The 21,949-nt window shown below is 43.7% G+C and overlaps 1 protein-coding gene and 1 pseudogene across 1 annotated transcript in view; both read right to left on the reverse strand.

Moving 5' to 3' along the window:
- LOC140373027 (protein NLRC3-like) overlaps positions 1-21,949 on the reverse strand; it is a 73,991-nt gene that overhangs the window by 41,883 nt on the left and 10,159 nt on the right. The gene's annotated exons all lie outside the window — the stretch shown is intronic.
- Positions 20,576-21,949, reverse strand: part of LOC140373028 (protein NLRC3-like) — an 8,019-nt pseudogene continuing 6,645 nt past the window's right edge.

Here is a 21,949-nt window from a genome sequence, read left to right on the forward strand (position 1 = left end):
CACCTTTTATAGGTGGTAACAAACATAACATAATCACAACCCAAATCAGCTCAAAAAGAGATAGACCAGACTATCACGTCTGTGACGGTTCCAGCTCTCTCTTCAGAGGTTTAATCAAAGACCATTTCCACACTGAATCCGGTCCTGACGCATTAATTGATGATTAAGAGGCGCCGGACAGTAGATATTCAGTATAATCAGGACCTCATATTCTTATCCCATCTGCACACAGGAGAACAACAAAGATATTAATTCCGTGACATGTCATGGCCTAAAACAACATTAGAATGACATGACATGACCCACTTTCTGCCATTACAATACCACTCTTTTGATTATCTTAAACCCCTGTTTAATATCATATCATCAATCAATTACCAATCAGAGAAAATATTAATTAATAATTAATAACACAACAAAAAATTAATAATAACAATAATTATATAAATTATCAAAAAAAAAAATAATAATAAAAATGACCAATTTAATGATTAAAAACACTAATTAATAAAATTGAACCCTTGAAATTAGAAATAAAATAATAATAATAATAATAATAATAATAATAAAAATAGATAAAATAATTAATAAAAAATATTAATAAAGTTAACCCCAGCTCCCCCGTCCCGAGACCCCCTCCACCGGCCAGGAAAAAACTACCAAACCTCTTTGGGATAAAAGTAGAAAACCTGAGTAGGAGAAAACTACAAAACCACTTTGGGATAAAAGTAGAAACCTGGAGGAATTCCCCTGTGAATGGGGCTCAGGACGGACAGGCTGATGCTGACTTCTGGAAGGAAAAAAAAATGCTCGATTAATTTCATCAAAATAAAGATTTCAGTCTATCTCTTGTCTTAATTTAAGTCATTACAATTTCCCTTTGAATCAGTGATTTTAAAAACAGTTTAAAAGAAATTAATAAAACTGTTAAAGTTTTATTTGCCTCCGCTCTTGTTTATGCCGTTACTGGCTTAAGGTCTCATTCCCTTGATGATTGAATCATCATCTGAATCACTAATGTAGCCTGTGTCTTGCTTAGACGCGTCTCTATCTGGCCCTGGAACCTGAACAGACACATATTGAGCAGAAACCATTTTACCAATCACTTTGAACAAACATGGGAGAACACAAGAAAACAGAATCAAGATTACCCCTACAATAATGCCAAAATTTATGAGTACGTCACGCCAGGAAGTAAGAGCCCATCCTAACACAGAAAAAGGGTGAGTGGCAGTGACAGTTTCAGATTCCATGAGATTACGGAGTCTGGTCAAATTTGCGAGTCCCTGTTGGATCGCACCCCCATCCTCATCATTAGCAGGAATGTAGGTACAGCAGCTCCCTTTTAGTAAAGTGCACACCCCCCCACTGGAGGCTGTTATCTGATCCAGCACAATACGATTTTGAAGTGCTACTGCGCGAAGTGCATGCATCTCCTCTCTCTCTTTCTCGAAAGTAGCTAATGTTGTGTTTATAAAAGCAGTAAATCTATAGCTAAGAGTCTCCATACGCAACATCAATTTACCCACTCCCACACTTGGGAACAATGCAAATAGGACCTTTTCCCCCGTAGTCCAAATTTTATGGTCATCTGGCACGTCAGACCCCCAAACAGCGTCATGAGATGCCAGATCCCTTTGTGTCCTGGGTGTGTGATGTGGTATGCTGGATATTATGTATGAATGATCTGAAGGAATCACAGCTGCGCATCGGCCAACCCATCCCGCCGGAAGACATTCATACATGTAATATCCACAAAGAAACATGTACCCCTCTTTTGGAACGGTCCCTAAAATGTCCGGAACAGTGTAGTAAGGTGCACATGTGGTTTTGGGGCCCGCCTGAGAATTATTCAGGTGGGTGTTCAAGTGGGTGTTGTTCACCAGATAAGTGCACGGGACATACACTGTGGAACAATATAAATCAGGGATTTGCCCTACATGGAGTGGTTTAAGTTCAGATCCTGGACCGATAGATAAGGTGGATGCAATAGTCTGTGCAAAGCATGTAAATTTAGAGCCAGGTCGAATGTGGACTGGTCCAAAAAGCGGCCCTAGTTTTACATTTTTAGGAGCTCTGATGTGAATCTGAGGTCGGAACTTAATCTTGCGTGGGAGAAGAGGAATCACTGCTCTCCACGCAGACCAAATTATCCTACTCAGAAGTTTAACATTATCTCTAGAAATTAGAGTGCCAGGTAACATGTTGGATAAATTAGGCACAGGGAGAGGGAGCACGTGTGGGGAGTTGGTTGCCATGGGCATGTGTGTACATACATAACAATCTCTCCGCTTGTGACTGTCGGCTACATATTTAGCATATCGATACCAATAGTTTAGTGTATAGACGGTGGAATGGTTATAAGTGTCTGTGAGAGACTCGATCTTGGATGTGTCGTCATAGTGCAGTGTACGAGTGTTACGGTCTACCCTGTTTTCTCTGTGGTGCCACATCCAGCTAGGCAGAGTGATAAACCATATTATTCCCAACGCCAGAACTATTGACAGACCCAGTGCATAAATCATTATTCTATAGTTCAGCAACCTGATGTTGAGCTCGACCTTTCTGTCGGTCAGATACCATTTAGAGCTCTGACGCTCCGGGGGACTCCTCCCCCCAGGAGGAGCCGGCTGAGCCTCAGGAATCATGAAGACGATGAAGACAGTATTTGTGTAGATATTACCAGACGATGCAGAAGAACGTGGAGCTTTAAACCGCGCCGGGTCTTGGCAACTTGCCCCGTGCTCGGAGCACTCGATCAGTGGGCTCTGGTGCCTTTCGAGGTTTACGACCTGCTCGGACCCCGACTTTCTCGAACTTGAGATCGTTGCAAAAAGGTCCCACGACGTCCTCAGTGGTTGCCCCTTGTGTCCGACCCACGAGTGGACCGACACCCGCGTTGTCGTTGATCTCCGCAGGTGTGCTGAAGATGGCTCGGCAGTGAGATGCGTGAACCCAGGTGCCCCGTTCTGCGACTTTCACTGCGGTGTGAGTGATGAGGAGGACCTGGACCGGGCCAATCCACCTTTTGGAACACCACCTTTTCCTCCTCGGCTCTCGAATCAAGATCCAGTCACCTGGTTTGAAGTTGTGGAGGACAGCTTCTGCTGCCTTTGGGAGAGCGGCTTTCACCTGTGCAGAAATTGAGGACAACAGGTCATCCAATTCTTTACAGTAAGCTAGCATTGAGTCGTCGCACAGGGAGGAATCGGGCAGATCTCGTGGCGGAGGTGGGTCGAGGCCTATGTTAGGTGGGCGAGCAAACAGGATTTCAAATGGACTCATTTTACATCTTGCCTGTACCCGCATTCTCATGTACATCAACGCCAGTGGCAGTGCCTTAACCCAGGATAGTCCAGTTTGCTCACATATTTTGGTCAGTTTTGTTTTGAGTGTCCCGTTGGATCTTTCCGCGGGACCACAAGATTCTGGGTGATAAGAAGTATGTTTTCGGAGATCGATGCCCAGAAATTGACCCACCTCCTCTATCACTTTTGCAACAAAGTGGCTGCCATTGTCACTTGAAATTTTTTCAGGAACGCCCCAGCGTGGCACAATCTCTGTAATTAAAGCTTTAACCACTGCGTTGCTGGAGGCATGTTTACAAGGAAACGCCTCGACATAACGTGACCAGATGTCAACAAACACTAAACAGAATTTCTTGCCTTCTGATGGATTAAGCTCAATGAAATCCATTTGCATATGCCCAAAAGGTCTTTCTGGCGGTGGGTGTGCCGCCTGTGGAATTTTTCTTGTTCTACCTGGATTATTGTTTAAACAGATAGCACAAGATTGACAAAATTTTTGGGCATAAAAGGTAAAACCTTTCGTGAACCAATTCTGTCCCACAGCCGTCACCATCCCCCCTTTTGACGCATGGTCCCGTCCATGTGAGATCAGCGCCATCTGCCTGAAAAAATGTTTAGGTAAACAGGTTTTTTTGTTAGGCCCAACCCAAATGCCATCACACTTCTCAGCCCCCGCCTTCTTCCACACAGAGATTTCCTCTGACGTGGAGAATTCCTGCATGGCTGATAAGGACTCTGGAAGAGAAGTGTTATTAGACACAAAACATTCATTTTGCTCTTGTCTGCAGAGATAAGATGCGGCCTTGGCTGCCTTGTCCGCTCTGCTGTTTCCCTGTGAAATTGGGTCAGTTCTGTTAGTATGAGCTTGACATTTGCATATAGCAATATCAGATGGGAGCAAGATCGCCGTCAGGAGTTCCCCAACTTGCGTGCAGTTCAGAATAGGCTTACCATCCGATTTCAAAAAGTTCCTGTGTCGCCACAACCCCGCCCAGTCGTGGCATACACCAAACGCATAGCGAGAGTCTGTGAAAATTGTGACGGACTGACCCTTCGCCAATGTGCATGCGACTGTCAGAGCCACCAATTCTGCAGTCTGTGCAGAGAAATGAGAGGGCAGTGGGCCTGAGGCCGCCACATCCCACTCAGAGCATACTGCAAAACCAACACGGTTCTGTCCCGTGTTGGTGTCTCGAGATGCTGATCCATCTACATAAAAAACCAAGTCAGAGTTAGCAAGTGGCTCCTCTTTCAGATCCGGTCTCGGGGTGCACACCTGTTCGATTGTAGAAATGCAACAGTGAGCTTCGCCCTCTTCAGGGGTGGGCAAGAGGGTGGCAGGGTTAAGCTGTGTGCATCGTTTTACTGTGACGTTAGGTAATTCAAGCAAAACTGTGTTGTACCTGAGCCATCGGGAAGCAGAAAGATGCGAAGTTTTCTGTTCCAGCAGGATCAGAGAGACAGCATGTGGCACAAGCAGTGTTAGCTCAGCATAGCCCACCAGATCACGCGAGGCCAAGACTGCTTTTTCAGCAGCCGCCACCGCGCGTAGACATCGTGGCATGCCGGCTGCAACGGGGTCCAGCTTAGCAGAGAAAAAAGCCACAGGTCGCAGGGAGCCCCCGTGCGCCTGTAAGAGGACAGAAGTCATGCAGCCGTTGCGTTCGTCAACAGTCTGTGTGAAAGGTCTTGTTGGGTCAGGTAACCCCAGAGTTGGAGGCTTCTGTAAAGCCATTTTCAACTCACAGAAAGCTTTGTCTGCTTCCTCTGTCCATGTCAGTTTGTCATTAGTCCTAAGGCCTTTTCCATGGATTAGTGCACCTAAAGGAGACTCCATTACAGAATAATTTGGAATGAACTGTCGACAATATGAACACATTCCTAGAAATGACATCAATTGTTTCTTAGTTATTGGTTTCGGAATATTCTGAATGGCTGAAACGCGCTTCGTCGTAATGCTTTTGCCATTTTTAGATATCACATGACCCAGAAATATTACTTCCTCTTTAACATATTGCAATTTTGAGAGACTGGCCTTGTGGCCTTCTGCATGCAAATGTTTGAGTAAGGTCACCGTATCTTGTTTACATTGGTCCTCGGTTTGCGAGCACAACAATATGTCATCCACATATTGTAGCAGGCAGCTACCCGGTGCCAGTCGCAAGGGAGCCAATGAATCTCGCAGCGCTGCATTGTACCATGTTGGAGAATGCACGAACCCCTGACACAGCCGTGTCAGAGTCCAGAGTTGATTCTGAAACTCGAAAGCAAACCAAAACTGCGAATCCTGGTGAACGGGGACAGAGAAAAAAGCATTAGCTAGATCCACAACTGTGAAATATTTTGCCTCTGGAGGAATCTGAGATAAGATAGTGTATGGGTTTGGCACCACAGCAACGACAGGTTGAACAGCTTCGTTCACTGCTTTCAAATCGTTTGTAAACCTCCATTTCTCTGGTACCCCAGGTTCGCTTTGTTTTTTAACCGGAAATATGGGGCTCCGTACCCCCCCAGATTTACAAGGAACTATTACTCCCGCCTCCCTCAGGGCTTCAAACACCGGAGTAATACCTTCAACCGCCTCTGGGCGCAGAGGATATTGTGGTCTACAGGGGCGAGCGTCAGATTTCGGGGTGATCACCACGGGCTGACAACCTCGAATCAGGCCGACATCGGTTGGACTCTTAGCCCACAGGTCAACCCCCACCTCTCTTAGTTCCGGTATCGCCTCTGCCCCCGCCTGAGATAAAAAACAATCCGCTCCCGGAGCAGCGTATCTCTTATCAGTGGAAACACAGCGAAAGGAATGCAGAGACGACTGTAAACACACCCGCCATGCGCCCGAAGACCGTGAAAATGTCACATTAGAGTTTGGAACACTATCCCAGTCCTCTGCTATAAAACACTGATGGACAAAATCCTGTACCTCCCCCCAATTAGCATTCTTTGGTTTTGATAATGCTACGTACAGATTCGAGTTTGACAGGCTAAAGTTTTTAAGTGAATCGGGGAGTGACACAGAGACAACAGAAAAGTCTCTACCCCAGAATAAATGTTCCGTCTTTAAAAAGTCCTCACAGCATTCATTCCAACAAGCATCAAAATCACATTCTATTTCCGTTGCATCTGTGGGCAAACAAAACGAGCACTGCAATTCTCTCACATCCTTGAAGTCAACATTCTCATTGTGTGTCACTTTCTCATAGGCTAATGAAATTAACTGAATTGAGGAATTTGGGGACAATTTCCAAAAATAGTCATATTCAGGAGCCTCTGTACGCTCTGCCAGAAAATTTAAACCATGTACCAATTCTCTGTTATTTGTGACCTGCAGGCCGTCTGATGTGGAGATAAGGCAAATTCCTAATCGACACATCAGATCCCGTCCTATCAAGTTCACTGGACACAAAGGGGAATAGAGAAATGAATGTTTGAACGAGTGACCACCGACATCAAAACATGTTAAAGGAGATGTGAAATGCTCCTTCGTTGTCTCCCCAGAAGCTGATAATGAAAATGTGTAACGACCCCCCAGCCGAGGTTTTTCCGTTAGTGCAGAACATTTAATCACTGAATTTGTAGCCCCTGAATCCACCAAAAAATCAATTTTTTCCCCGTTAACGTTCAATTGGTACTCTGGAAATTTAGCTTTAGCTTGACTAATTTTAGAATAGGTACCCTCCGGTACCACTGCACATGCCTCAAGATAGGTGATTGCGTGTGTGGGTTGTGCCAGGTGCATGTTACCCTCTTGCAGGTGTTGTTGTGGGTGTTGTTCCGGTGCGTGTGTCGTTGAGCCAGTCGTCTCTGCTGCGTGCTCGGACCTGCCCCCTTCCGCCCCCGCCAGTCAATCCGACCCCCCATAATGTCCAGGAGCTGGAAGAGCTAAACATGGTTGGGTGGGCAGAGCTTGTTGTGATCTGAGTCCATGATTGGCCATGGGCAGTTGTCCGTTAGCATAGTAAGGTCCAGGCTGCATAGTGGGGAGAAAATGTTGTGGTCTGGGTACGTGGGGGGTCGGTGCGTGATTTGCTGTGGGAAGTTGATCGTTAACATAAGGTCCGGGCTGCTGTGGTGCAGCTGTGCAATCTCTGGCAAAGTGTCCGAACTGTCCACATGTGAAACACGCCCCCCAACGTTGTTCTCGTCTCCCACGCCCACGCCCACGGCCGCGTTGGTGATGCCCATCTGGTCTACCGGAAAAAAGTGTCAGTGTGGCCTCGTGTTGTTCCGTAGCCCGTTTCTCTTCCTTTTTTTTTTGTGTCTTTGAGATAAGCTTTTGCGCATGACGTGCATATCTGCGCAGGTCATCGAGCTTGGGCTGGTCAAGTCCACCAATATACAACTTTTCCACTCTGGCAAAAATGTCTGGAAGGATGCCAGGGCAGAGGGCCCGACAAAGGCTTTCTTCATATGCTGAGCCCGGTGTGTCTACCATGCCACTCTTTTCTTTATACAGAACGGAGAATCTATGAAAATAGTCGTCTGTGGTCTCGTCTGGCTTTTGTTTACACCCCAGGAGGGCTTCAGGGTCATATTTGATTGGAAAGGCCTCAGTGATGGCCGTATTCAGCCCCTTTATAGCCGCAATGTATCCCACATTGTGTTCATAGACTGGTTTGTCGGCCCGCATGTCATTAGGTGGAATGGCTCCTTTAATTTTTGCAAAATCGCTAGTCCTCAGAGCAGAAAGTAAAATTTTTCTACATTCTAACCCGGAAGGTCTTAGCTCTTGGCAAAATTCTTCGAATTCTCTAGCAAATGTAGTCCCATTGGGCACTGGGTCAGGCAGGGCTTTGGAGTTGGCCAGGACCTCTTCTGGGCTCCAGGGTCTATAAACAAACATCTGTCCCTCCGGGCCTGCCACCTCCACCATTGGCAAGGACACGTGTGGTCCAATATCTTGTCCTGTCCGTAGAAGGTTAGTCCAGTCCTTTTCTACTTGAGCAGGTTTGGGTTTTTTTGTATTTTACTTGCGTTGGCTCGATGCCCCCTGTGGCTCCGTCCTCCTCGAGTTTTGGTGGTGGGTTTGGGTGGGGTCGACCGCTGGGGTAGGCGTCCAGGTCGGTGTCGAGCAGCGCCGCAGAAAGACCGGTCAAATCTGGATAAAGAGCAGGCATAGACGAAGTGATCCGTTCTCCCAGTTGTGGCGGTGTGAGTGTGAGTGCGTGTGTGCGTGGGCGCGCACCAGCCGTGTGTGTGCTGGTGTCTGCTGTGCGATAAGGGTTGGCAGCAGTATGTGAATATTGCGGCGGTTTTCGACTCTCTCCTTCTTCCTCACATTCAACCTTCACAGTCAATTGTTTACATAGTCTCTTTCGCTCACGTGACTCAGCTTCCGTCTCCCACACTTTTACCCACTTCTCGTGTTTCCGCACCCACTTAACCGATTCACTTGATACTTTTTTAGATTTTAACAGCTTCTCTTGTGCTTCCTCTAAGTTTGTTTTAAGTTTTGCAATTTGACTCATGCTTAAAGACCCTCCTACTGGGAACCCATATTTTTCAGTCCAAATCGGCAAGCATTCTAAACACTCCGCCCCATACTTGTTTGACATTATCAACATTACTGGTGTCTCAGGAATTTTTACACACTTCGATTGATTTTTCCCCATTTTGTAACCGTACGTTAAGTCAAAATCACACGTCTGTGTTATGCTAAATCGTACCTTCCACTCTTCTTTAGTCTAGGGTCCACCACTCGCTAAGACTATTTTTACCCCAGGCAAAACTAGACTACAAGACAATGTTTAAATTGCTTTAGCTAGTGAAATAAGTGGGCTCTTCTCTGCAGTGGCCTTCTGCCGACTGATTATGGTTATCTCGAGTGTGTTATAAAAACAAACAATGTCCTCCTACAGACACCAGTAAATGTAACTTTAGCAAAATATCACAAGAAATATTCAAAAACAGATCCGAGAGTAAAACAAAGTACCAAAAAAAAAATTACAAAAACAGATTAATACCCTATGATTCGACCTAGTTGAGAGAGACAAAAAAAAGACTCACCGCGGTGGTTGTTTTCGAATCCGAACGTCGGCGCTCCCCTCCTCCGGGCCGGTGACGCAGGCCTCCCGTCTCAAACCGTGGAGAGTGGAGGCTGGAATGTGGTGTTCCAGGTGGCCAGCCCTGCTTCACACGAACCCCGAAAAGATGGACCGCCGCCGAAGGATCCGTCGTTCGTAAGACGCCAAAATTGTTACGGCAGTTTCCTGTAAACAATGATCAAGTAAAGAGTAACCAGGCAATAACTTGAAGCAGAAACAGAGTCTCTCGGTCTCTCTCAAAAGGTGGAAGTTTATTCACGTGCACAGTGGATAAACACCCTCACTTTCCCTAAGACAAGTTCGTTCTGTCCCTACCTAACTTTACAAGTTACAAAGTACACCTTTTATAGGTGGTAACAAACATAACATAATCACAACCCAAATCAGCTCAAAAAGAGATAGACCAGACTATCACGTCCGTGACGGTTCCAGCTCTCTCTTCAGAGGTTTAATCAAAGACCATTTCCACACTGAATCCGGTCCTGACGCATTAATTGATGATTAAGAGGCGCCGGACAGTAGATATTCAGTATAATCAGGACCTCATATTCTTATCCCATCTGCACAGGAGAACAACAAAGATATTAATTCCGTGACATGTCATGGCCTAAAACAACATTAGAATGACATGACATGACCCACTTTCTGCCATTACAGTATGTATGTATGTATATGTAGGTATGCATGCGTATATATGTATGTATGTATGTATGTATGTATGTATATGTGTGTATGTAAGTATATGTATGTATTCATGTATATGTATGTATGTATGTATGCATATGTATGTATGTATGCATGTATATGTATGTATGCATATGTATGCATATGTATGCATGTATATGTATGTATGTATGTATGTATGTATGTATGTATGTATGTATGTGTATGTATATGTATGTTTGCATGTATATGTATGTATGTATATATATGTAAGTATGTATGCATGTATATGTATGTATGTGTATGTATATGTATGTTTGCATGTTTATGTATGTATGTATATGCATGTATGTATGTATGTATGTATGTATGCATGTATATGTATGTATGCATGTATATGTATGTATGTATGTATGTATGTATGTATGTATGTGAATGTATATGTATGTTTGCGTGTATATGTATGTATGTATGTATGTATGTATATATAAGTATGTATGCATGTATATGTATGTGTGTATGTATATGTATGTTTGCATGTATATGTATCTATGTATATGTATGTATGTATGTATGTATGTATGCATGCATGTATATGTATTATGTATACGTATGTATGTATGCATATATATGTATGTATGCATGTATATGTATGTATGTATGTGTATGTATATTTATGTTTGCATGTGTATGTATGTATATATGTATGCACGTATATGTATGTATGTATGCATGTATATGTATGTATGTATGTATGCACGTATATGTATGTATGTATGCATATATATGTATGTATGCATGTATATGTAGGTATGTATGTATATGTATGTATGCATGTATATGTAGGAATGTATGTATATGTATATTTGCATGTATATGTATGTATGTATATGTATGTTTGTATGTATGTATGTATGCATGTATATGTATGTATGTATGCATATGTATGTATGTATGCATGTATATGTATGTATGTATGTATGTATGCATATATATGTATGTATGCATATGTATGTATGTGTATGTATATGTATGTATGCATGTATATGTATGTATGTATGTGTATGTATATGTATATGTATGTATTCATGTATATGTAGGTATGCATGCATGCATATGTATGTATGTATGTATGTATGTATGTATAAGATAAGATAAGATAAGATATTCCTTTATTGTCCCACATGGGGAAATTTCATTGGTGCAACGCAGGTAGATACAGAGGTAGATACAGAAGAACAGATCACTTATAGGAAGTCTGAAAAACACTTTCAGTAGAAGATCTCCTATAAATAAATAAAAAACTCCCATAGACAAATAAATAAATAAATACATAAATACCATTGCATGTGATCACGACAGTAATTGCACATGAATATGTGTCCCGACAGCACATAGATTGCACATGAATTTTACATGAATTGCACATGAATTCCAACAGCAATTGCACATATGACAGAATTGCACATCAGTATTAGGTTAGGTCAGTATTGCGAGTGTTCAGTACTAACAGTTTTTGTTATAAAGTCTGACAGCAGCAGGAAGGAAAGACCTACGGAACCTTTCCTTCGCACATCGAGGGTGGATCAGTCTCTCACTGAAGCTGCTCTCCAGAGCGGACAGAGTGTCCTGCAGGGGGTGACACTCATGGTCCAGCATAGATGTGAATCTAGCCAGGACCCTCCTGTCCCCCACCTCCTGCACCGAGTCCAGAGCACAGCCCAGGACGGAGCTGGACTTCTTGATGACTCTGTCCAGCTTCCTCCTCTCCCTCTCTGTGATGCTGCTGCTCCCGGCTCCGGCCCCGCCCCCCGCCCGGCGCCGTACCGCGTTTACACGAAGGAGGAACTCATGAAACTGCGGAGAACAGTCGTCTTACCCGGAGATCGTCACGTTATCCCGGCGGACATCCTAAGGAAAACGCAACGAAGCAGACGGGCTGGACGTAAACTCCGAGAGAAGAGAGGAGAAAACAGGAAGTCGGTTCCCGCCGTAGTCATGGGTAACGTGAGGTCCCTTCAAAATAAAATGACGGAAATAGCGAGCCTCATGCGGTCCCAGAGGATTTATAGGGACAGCAGCGTCTTGATTTTCACAGAGACCTGGTTAACAGCAGAAATGCCAGACTCTATTGTAGGTTTGGACAATTTTCATCTGCTGCGGACAGAACGAGAGAATCCGGGAAAAAAAGAGGAGGCGGTCTCGCGGTGTATGTGAACACGAGCTGGTCCAAACCCGAACACTGCACAGTGAAGGAGCAGCTATGTAGCAAGGATATTGAACTATTGGCTATTGGCATGAGGCCATATTATCTGCCCCGGGAGTTCTCACATGTGATTTTGATCGCAGTCTATGTGACCCCGTCTGCCAATGCTGAAAATGCTTGTGAAGCACTGCTCTCCTGCACTTGTAGGCTGCAAACACAGCATCCACAGGCTCTCTTCCTCATCTTTGGTGACTTTAACCACGCTTCTCCCTCTTCTGTCCTACCAACATACACCCAGTATGTTACCTGCCCCACCAGAGAGAATAGAACATTGGACTTGTTTTTTGCCAACACCAAGGAGGCTTATTCCTCTTCCCCCCTCCCTCCCCTGGGCAGCTCGGACCACAACCTTGTACATCTGAGGCCTGTGTATGAACCCATCGTGCGCAGGCAGCCTGTGGTGTCCCGTGAGGTGCGGATGTGGTCTACTGAGAGTGAGGAGGCTCTGAGGGACTGCTTCAGCACCACTGTCTGGACTGAGCTTTATGACCCACATGGGGAGGACATCAACACCATGACAGAGTGCATCACGGACTACATCAACTTCTGTTTTGAGAACATTGTTCCCTCCCGGACGGTGCGGTGTTTTCCAAACAACAAGCCATGGATTAACCGTGAACTGAAGGCTCTGCTGAAGGAGAAGAAGAGAGCCTTCAGGTCAGGGAACAAGGAGGAGCTGAGGACTGTGCAGAAGGAGCTGAGGAGGAAGATCAGGCAGGCTGAGGCCGGCTACAAGAGGAGGATGGAGGAGCAGCTGCAGCAAAAGAACATTCAGGGAGTGTGGAGGAGCCTGAAAACCATCTCGGGCTTCAAAATCCCCCCTGCCCAGACAGAGGGGGATCTACAGTGGGTGAATGATTTAAATGCTCACTTCTTGAGGTTTGATCGGTCACCCGCCCCTCCCCCTGCACAGCTGCATGCTCCCTCTTCCACAGCTGGACAATGCCCTGCATCTGTTCCTCTTCGCTTATCTGCCCCGGACCATCAGCTCCCCACTTCGCCTGGACTCACCCATCCCCCCAGCACACGGTCCCCCTGCCAACCACTGACTGTCACAGCAGCACAGGTGAGGAGTGAGCTGAAGAGGATTAAAGTGAGGAAGGCAGCAGGACCTGATGGCATCAGCCCCAGGCTCCTTAAGTCCTGCGCAGATGAACTGTGTGGAGTTATGGAGCATGTCTTCAACATGAGCCTGAAGCTGAGGGTGGTACCACAGGTCTGGAAGACCTCCTGTCTGGTACCTGTGCCTAAGACACCGCGCCCCAAAGACCTCAACAGCTTCAGGCCAGTGGCTCTCACGTCCCACCTGATGAAGACACTGGAGCGGCTGGTCCTGGACCACCTCCGCTCCACCGTGAGCTCAGCCATGGACCCGCTGCAGTTTGCATATCGGTCTGGCATCGGAGTGGAGGACGCCGTCATCTCCCTGCTGCACCGCTCTCTCTCTCACCTGGAAAAGCCTGGCAGCTCTGTGAGGATCCTGTTCTTCGATCTCTCCAGTGCCTTCAACACCATCCAGCCGCTGCTCCTGAGGGACAAGCTGGAGACGGCTGGTGTGGAGTATGACCTGGCAGAGTGGATCCTGGACTACCTCACAGACCGACCCCAGTTTGTGAGAGCCCGGAACTGTGTGTCTGACACTCGGACCTGCAGTGTGGGGGCGCCCCAGGGCACTGTCCTCGCGCCCTTTCTCTTCACCCTTTACACTGCAGACTTCAGACATGACACGGACAGCTGTGTCCTGCAGAAGTTCTCTGACGACTCTGCCATCATCGGACTCATCACGGACGACGATGACGCGGAGTACAGAGGACTGGCGCAGGACTTTGTGGACTGGTGTCAGCGGAACCACCTCCTCATCAACGCGGGGAAGACCAAGGAGATGGTGGTGGATTTCCGCAGACGCCACCCCACTGCCCCCTCACCAGTGAACATCCAGGGACGGGACATTGAGAGAGTGGACTCATACAAGTACCTGGGTGTTCATCTGAACCACAAACTGGACTGGACTCATAACACAGACGCACTGTACAGGAAGAGCCAGAGTCGGCTCTACCTCCTGAGGAGACTCAGGTCTTTTGGAGTGACAGGGCCACTCCTGAAGACCTTCTACGACTCTGTATGTATATGTATGTATGCATGTATATGTATGTATGCATGTATATGTATGTATGTATGTATGTATGTATGTATGTATGTGAATGTATATGTATGTTTGCGTGTATATGTATGTATGTATGTATATATAAGTATGTATGCATGTATATGTATGTGTGTATGTATATGTATGTTTGCATGTATATGTATCTATGTATATGTATGTATGTATGTATGTATGCATGCATGTATATATATTATGTATACATATGTATGTATGCATATATATGTATGTATGCATGTATATGTATGTATGTATGTGTATGTATATTTATGTTTGCATGTGTATGTATGTATATATGTATGCACGTATATGTATGTATGTATGCATGTATATGTATGTATGTATGTATGCACGTATATGTATGTATGTATGCATATATATGTATGTATGCATGTATATGTAGGTATGTATGTGTATGTATATGTATGTATGCATGTATATGTAGGAATGTATGTATATGTATATTTGCATGTATATGTATGTATATGTATGTTTGTATGTATGTATGTATGCATGTATATGTATGTATGTATGCATATGTATGTATGTATGCATGTATATGTATGTATGTATGTATGTATGCATATATATGTATGTATGCATATGTATGTATGTGTATGTATATGTATGTATGCATGTATATGTATGTATGTATGTGTATGTATATGTATATGTATGTATTCATGTATATGTAGGTATGCATGCATGCATATGTATGTATGTATGTATGTATGTATGTATGTATGTGTATGTGTATGTATATGTATGTATGCATGTATATGTATGTATGTATGTATGTGTATGTATATGTATGTTTGCATGTATATGTATGTATGTGTATGTATATGTATGTTTGCATGTATATGTATGTATATGTATGTTTGTATGTATGCATGCATATGTATGTATGTATATGTGTGTATGTATGCATATGTATGTATGCATGTATATGTATGTATCTGTATGTATATGTATGTTTGCATGTATATTTATGTATATGTATGTATGTATGTATGTATGTATGTATGTATGTATGCATGCATGCATATGTATGTATGTATATGTATGTATATGTATGTATGAATGCATGTATATGTATGTATGTATGTATGTATGTATGTATATATGTGTATGTATATGTATGTTTGCATGTGTATGTATGTTTGTATGCATGTATATGTATGTATGTATGCATGTATATGTATGTATGTATGTATGTATGTATATGTATGTATGTATGCATATATATGTATGTATGCATGTATGTGTGTGTATGTATATGTATGTATGCATGTATATGTAGGTATGTATGTGTATGTATATGTATGTTTGCATGTATATCTAGGTATGTATGTGTATGTATATGTATGTTTGCATGTATATGTAGGTATGCACGTATATGTATGTATGTATGTATGTATGTGTATGTATGCATGTATATGTAGGTATGCATGCATATGTATGTTTTTATGTATATGTATGTATGTATGCATGTATATGTATGTATGTATGCATGTATATGTATGTATGTATGTATGCACGTATATGTATGTTTGTATGTATATGTATTAGAGATGCACCGATTCCAAAATTCTTGGCCGATACCGATTTCCGGTTTTTAAGGAGGTCTGACCTGCCGAAACCGATTTTTCCGATACCAATTTTCTATCCAGCCACTGATTTTCCCACAAACTCCCCAGTATTATATATGTGAAAAAGATGCATGTTTACAGGACACACGTTTTATAATATAAAATGTAATTTATTTTGTGGAAAAATAGAAAAATAAATAACTATATATAAAATTAATATATAAATACAGAACTATATACTAACTAATATGGCCTGGAGAAGAGTGAGGGACACAGAGGAAAAAGGAGTCCATTTCTCCTGCAGAAGATGCAGCTCCAATGGTTCCAGATTGAAATCAAATGAACTATTTTCATATAGTAATTTATACATTTGTAATTTTACACATTCTTTTGAATGAGCTGGAACCTTCTGCAGGAGAGGAAGCAGATGGAACATGAGGAGGGTCAGTCCCAGAGCGCTGCCAGCACCTCCCTCTCAAAGCTGGAGGAGTCTGGCTCCAGGACCTCCCTCTCAAAGCTGGAGGAGTCTGGCTGCAGCACCTCCCTCTCAAAGCTGGAGGACTCTGGCTCCAGCACCTCCCTCTCAAAGCTGGAGGACTCTGGCTCCAGCACCTCCCTCTCAAAGCTGGAGGACTCTGGCTCCAGCACCTCCCTCTCAAAGCTGGAGGACTCTGGCTCCAGCACCTCCCTCTCAAAGCTGGAGGACTCTGGCTCCAGGACCTCCCTCTCAAAGCTGGAGGACTCTGGCTCCAGGACCTCCCTCTCAAAGCTGGAGGACTCTGGCTCCAGGACCTCCCTCTCAAAGCTGGAGGACTCTGGCTCCAGCACCTCCTTCTCAAAGCTGGATGACTCTGGCTCCAGCACCTCCCTCTCAAAGCTGGAGGACTCTGGCTCCAGCACCTCCCTCTCAAAGCTGGAGGACTCTGGCTGTTCAACTGTAAGAAACCTCAGTCTTATTTGAACAGGAGCTCTCATTTAAAGCTCATATAAATCAAGCCTGTAAAACAGACTATTTCCATCTGCGCCGAATAGATAAAATCAGACAAATCTTGCCTAAAATCGATGCTGACTTATCCATGCATTTGTAACGTCTAGATTAGACTGTAACTCCTGCTCACAGCGTGTCCTAAAAGCTCCATAAAAAGCTTTTAACTGGTTCAAAATGCCGGTGCTGGAGTCTCTTCACTGGCTCCTGTCAAATTTAGAATCATATTTAAACTCCTCCTCCTGACTTACAAAGCCATACATGACATGGCCCCTCCCACCTCAAAGATGCTATACAACCATATCATCCTGTAGGGGACCCATATGTCCCAGAAAGACCTTTGAAAGACAGGACCTTTTCACAGTTCAAGACACTTGCAGAAAGCAAAGCATAATGGACCAGCACACTGCCTTCACCAGAGCCATTTACCCCTCAGATCAACATCTCTGACAGAGAACAGGATGGAAAGTTTCTCAGGATTAAGTCCTTAATGACTATATTTCACATTTAGACATACTTAATGCTGACTGTGTGATGGAATAGGTAAATCATGTTTTAGTTTAGTTGCCATAAGAACTGTGTTTGAAATGTGTTCATGTCATATTTAATGTACTTCCTCATTACCTGCTCATGATGTGAGGTCATTGACGATGTTGCAATATTTTGTTATAGTTACCTGTCGTTTTTGCTGGTTTAAGTTAAATTTGTCCAAACTGAGAATAAGTTGGACTAAGAGTTAAAAGCCCACTCCCACTCTAGGCCACACCTCCGAGGTCAGATAAAAGACCAGACGAGACCGTGCTTCTCTCTTCCCTTCGGCTCTTGATCTGAACATCTGCCATGACACACGGGGTCGTGGACCCCGGGGGCCCCTCTCCCTTTGTCTCCAAACTCTACTTTCAGCAATGGCTGAAGCTACATCATCATCAAAGAATGCACAAAGTCAACGGACCTTGGATTCTTCGAACTCTTCGAACGCTAAACCTGCACAAGGATCAGCACCACGGACAGCTCCAAGGACCCAAAGAGCTCTGAGGACCCAAAGACCTCTGAAGAGGCCTTGATCCACATCTGAGCCTTCCTTGGACACGTGAGACCTGAGAGTGGCTGAAACTGGCAGAGTGGCATTAAAGTCAGGTTCCCTTGGGTTATTCTACTAGAATTAGTCAAAAGTCAATTCTTAATACCAGCATTTCTTCTAACTAAGTTGAGCCCAGACACAGCCTGTGTAACCAAATGTGTCATTAATTGCGTTTATATCTTTGTTTATTAAACCACACAAAATCTTTTTATTGAGCCTTTGTATTGATCTTTATAGAATTATAATTGTCAGTCGATGAATCGTGTTCTCCCTTTCAGAGAATGAGACTGAGGAGGTATTAATGTTTTGCTGAACAAGCTTCAGATGGAGCCCCTTTTAAATCCTAAAATGCTACACGTGTGTCCACAATGTAATGGCTCGTCCCAAAGAATATACATTACATCTTTGTACAAATGTGTGAGGAGGAAATGAGTAAGAACCCTACAATCCAAACAGAGCTCTTCGCTCTCAAAATGCTGGCCTTCTGGTGGTCCCAAGAGTCTCTAAAAGCTCAGTAGGAGGTAGAGCCTTCTGGTGGTCCCAAGAGTCTCTAAAAGCTCAGTAGGAGGTAGAGCCTTCTGGTGGTCCCAAGAGTCTCTAAAAGCACAGTAGGAGGTAGAGCTCTTGTGTTATGGAATCAGCTCCTGTCCATGTTAAAGAGGCCGACACAGTCTCTTCATTTAAGTCCAGGCTTAAAACGTTCCTCTTTGAAATGACTTATGGTCAGGCCAGTTAGGAACAGAAATATAAAGCTACAGTTTCAGCTACGCTGCCCTAGGAGCAACTCTGGGGGAAGTATGGCAGCTTGAGCACTATCCTCTGATAAAGACTACTTATTTTATCAACAATATTTCATATTTAATTTCACTTGGAATCTGCTCATTGCCTTTCCTTCTTCTTCTACCACTTCGACAGCGGGAGTGGGACAGGCACATCGATGACCTGTGGACCCAGATGCTCCTCCCTGAGAAACGGTCTCTGCCTTGCGTGCCTCGTGGTGAGTAGTAGCAGGTGCACTTCATTCATTGTTATAGATCTGTGGGAACAGCGTGTGGTTACGCTCTGGTGCTGCTGTGCATTTCATTTTGTGTGTATATTCTTAACTCTTACTATTCTTTGGTAAGTCATTGGTGGATTGGTGCGCACGCAAGCAATTATACATGGCATGTCATTTTATGCCGTGCATTTAAATTATTTAGGTCAAATTGTTAACTCAACTTTGTACCTTTATCTACTTTATAAAATGCATTGCTCCTGAGGAGCTTGAGTTATATATTATTAGATTAAAATAAATTTTCATGAACGGAACTCATTCATAAATTTAAATCAAAAACATTCCTTTTTGTGTCTTTTGTTCATCTCAGTCGACCTGTGCGACCTTAAGTGGGGTTCATTCTATCCAGGTTCCCTGGATCTAACTCGGGGTGCTAGTGTTTAATCTGGTGACCTTGGGGGTCCAGTGGGTAAAGTGTACTTTTCCTATTTTCTTAATTCCTACGGCCACCACACCAGACATTTCCAGACCCAATGTGATGCATTTCCTTAATAATACTAAAGTCAGCGTTCATTCATAAGTACTCTGACTTGACAGAGTTCTAAATGTATTTAGCAGTAGTGACACACAGATTTACACAGATTATCAGGTTGTTCCAGGGCTCTTTTCTTTACTTTTTTACATTGTTTTGGCTGATGTGTCTTTATGGATGTTTAGCACCTGCAGTAAACATGCACATTTCCATGGTAACGCTTCAAGATTTAAACTACACAGATTTTAATTGAAACATAATGAGATAATATATCTAAAGGAAGACCAGACTCCACTGATTCATTTTCTGCAGTTTTAAAATGTAAAAAAAACCTTGGAGCAGGTTCTCAGAAAAAGAGACTTTTTCCTCTTCACTTTATGCTGAGTTCCGTTTGTCCTCAGAGGTCAGAACTCGGACCTTGGAGAGAAGTTTTCTCAGAGTTTCTGTTCCAGTGTCAAGTCGGAAAAACAGTGAGCAGTGGATTACAGTTTATGAACATTAACGACTCAAAACAAGTGAAACAAACCACTGAAACAGGAAAGTGCTCAAATCAGATTAAATGTGGGTTCAATTTAGTTCATTTATGAACCCGGACAGTGTTATTACTTTTACAGTTTATAAAGCATTGTCTGGGTGGGAAATTTAGCATTTGTTGACATTTGCAACATTAGCATTAGCATTAGCACAGAGCATTTAAACGTGCAGAGGCTCAACAGAAGGAGTAGCTTCACAGACACCAGGGGGCAGTAGGGAGAAACTAAAAGTAAAATAGTACTATCAATATTTGACCTGTCGAATGTTAAACCTAATCCAAAAGCAAGAGCAGACATGTTGGATCAGACCCGGTTTAGGCCCGGTTCTAATCTCGGGGAGACATGACCATTTTAGGATTCAATTGTTGTTCATCACATTTTCTGAAAACTATTTTAAAAGTAAAAAAAAACTCTTTACTCGCTGGATATTGTAGTTTATTATTCTGTAAAGATCATATTTTATTAAAACACTGATTTGTTCAAAACAGACACTTGTGTGAGGCCGATGTCTGAAGTTTGTTTTCTTCTGTCAAATAAACTCTAAAATAAATGTCTTTTGTTTGTACAGATGTTTTATTTCACACACATTAGAGCGAGTCTGTCGGAGCGCACAGAGACACTGAGGAGTCATAAGTCCTGAGACTAAACCCAGGGACCAGAGAGTGAGTGAATGTGATGTTGAAGGTGTGGAGGAGGATCAGTCGCTCAGAGGAGACTGTGTAGAAGGACAGAGAGCCAGCAGGACAGTCCACAAACACTGCTACTGTCCCACGAGAGGAGGACAAGGGCTGAGGGAGGAAGGTGTGTTTGTTATTATGACGAACAGAGAAACCATCTTCAGAACAGACCAGACTCCAGGACTGATCATTGCCTCCAAACAAACTGTCATAACTGTCTCCTTTCCTTCTGATTCCTCTGTAAGACACTGATATATTAACCCATCCACTCCACTGGACCTCCCAGTAACAGCGACCAGTCAGACCAGTGTCACACAGAAGCTGAGGCCAGTGATCAAATCTGTCCTGATGATGTGGATACAGCTGCTTCTCTCTCACACGTGTCACCTTCTTGTTGTTGTCAGACAGTTTGAGTTCTCTCTGAGCTGTGTTTGGATCCAGAGTGAGATCACAGAAATCTGATGGAGAGAAGACACAACACAGCAGCAGTTAGTCCCCTGTGCGTCTCAACATGTGGAGACACACTTTATTAGGATTTCAGGATACAACTATTTGACTCTATTTATTCTTCAAATGTACAGGATTTAATTGATTTATGACTCTCATTTCTATATTTATTTGTTGCACCAATCCAGTGTGTTTCATGTTGAGTGTAAGAGTTGAATTGTCAGTAGTTTGTTGGTGCAGTGGACAAAGTAAAGCTCAGTGTGACGTCACTACACACATTGCTTCACTCCTCAGTGCTTCATGACACACACTTTCTCCTTTCAGATGTCTCTATATGAATCCACAGTCACTTGTGCTTGTGTGTAGACAGTCCTGTGCTGAGTCAAACAGCTGTGTCTGTGTCAGTGGCTTAAAGATGGGCTGCAATGTTATTTGAAATTGTGCTGTTAAGTCCTCGTTGGCCGTTAGTGTCCAAGTCTTAATATATTCAGATACTCTCCTTCACCCGGAAATGTGTCGTCACACCGTGACACTGTCCAGCCAACACTGAGGACATTTACACTGAAGTGGACAGCGAGAGGGAACAAAATACAACTAAATCCTCGTCAAGTGAGCAGATTTCAACAGATGATGAACCTCATATGTTGAAGAACATGTCCTGCC

Source organism: Eucyclogobius newberryi, unplaced genomic scaffold (genome assembly GCF_026437365.1).
Source record: "Eucyclogobius newberryi isolate DKJ021-1_F unplaced genomic scaffold, fEucNew1.0.hap1 SCAF_283, whole genome shotgun sequence".
NCBI classification, from domain to species: domain Eukaryota; kingdom Metazoa; phylum Chordata; class Actinopteri; order Gobiiformes; family Gobiidae; genus Eucyclogobius; species Eucyclogobius newberryi.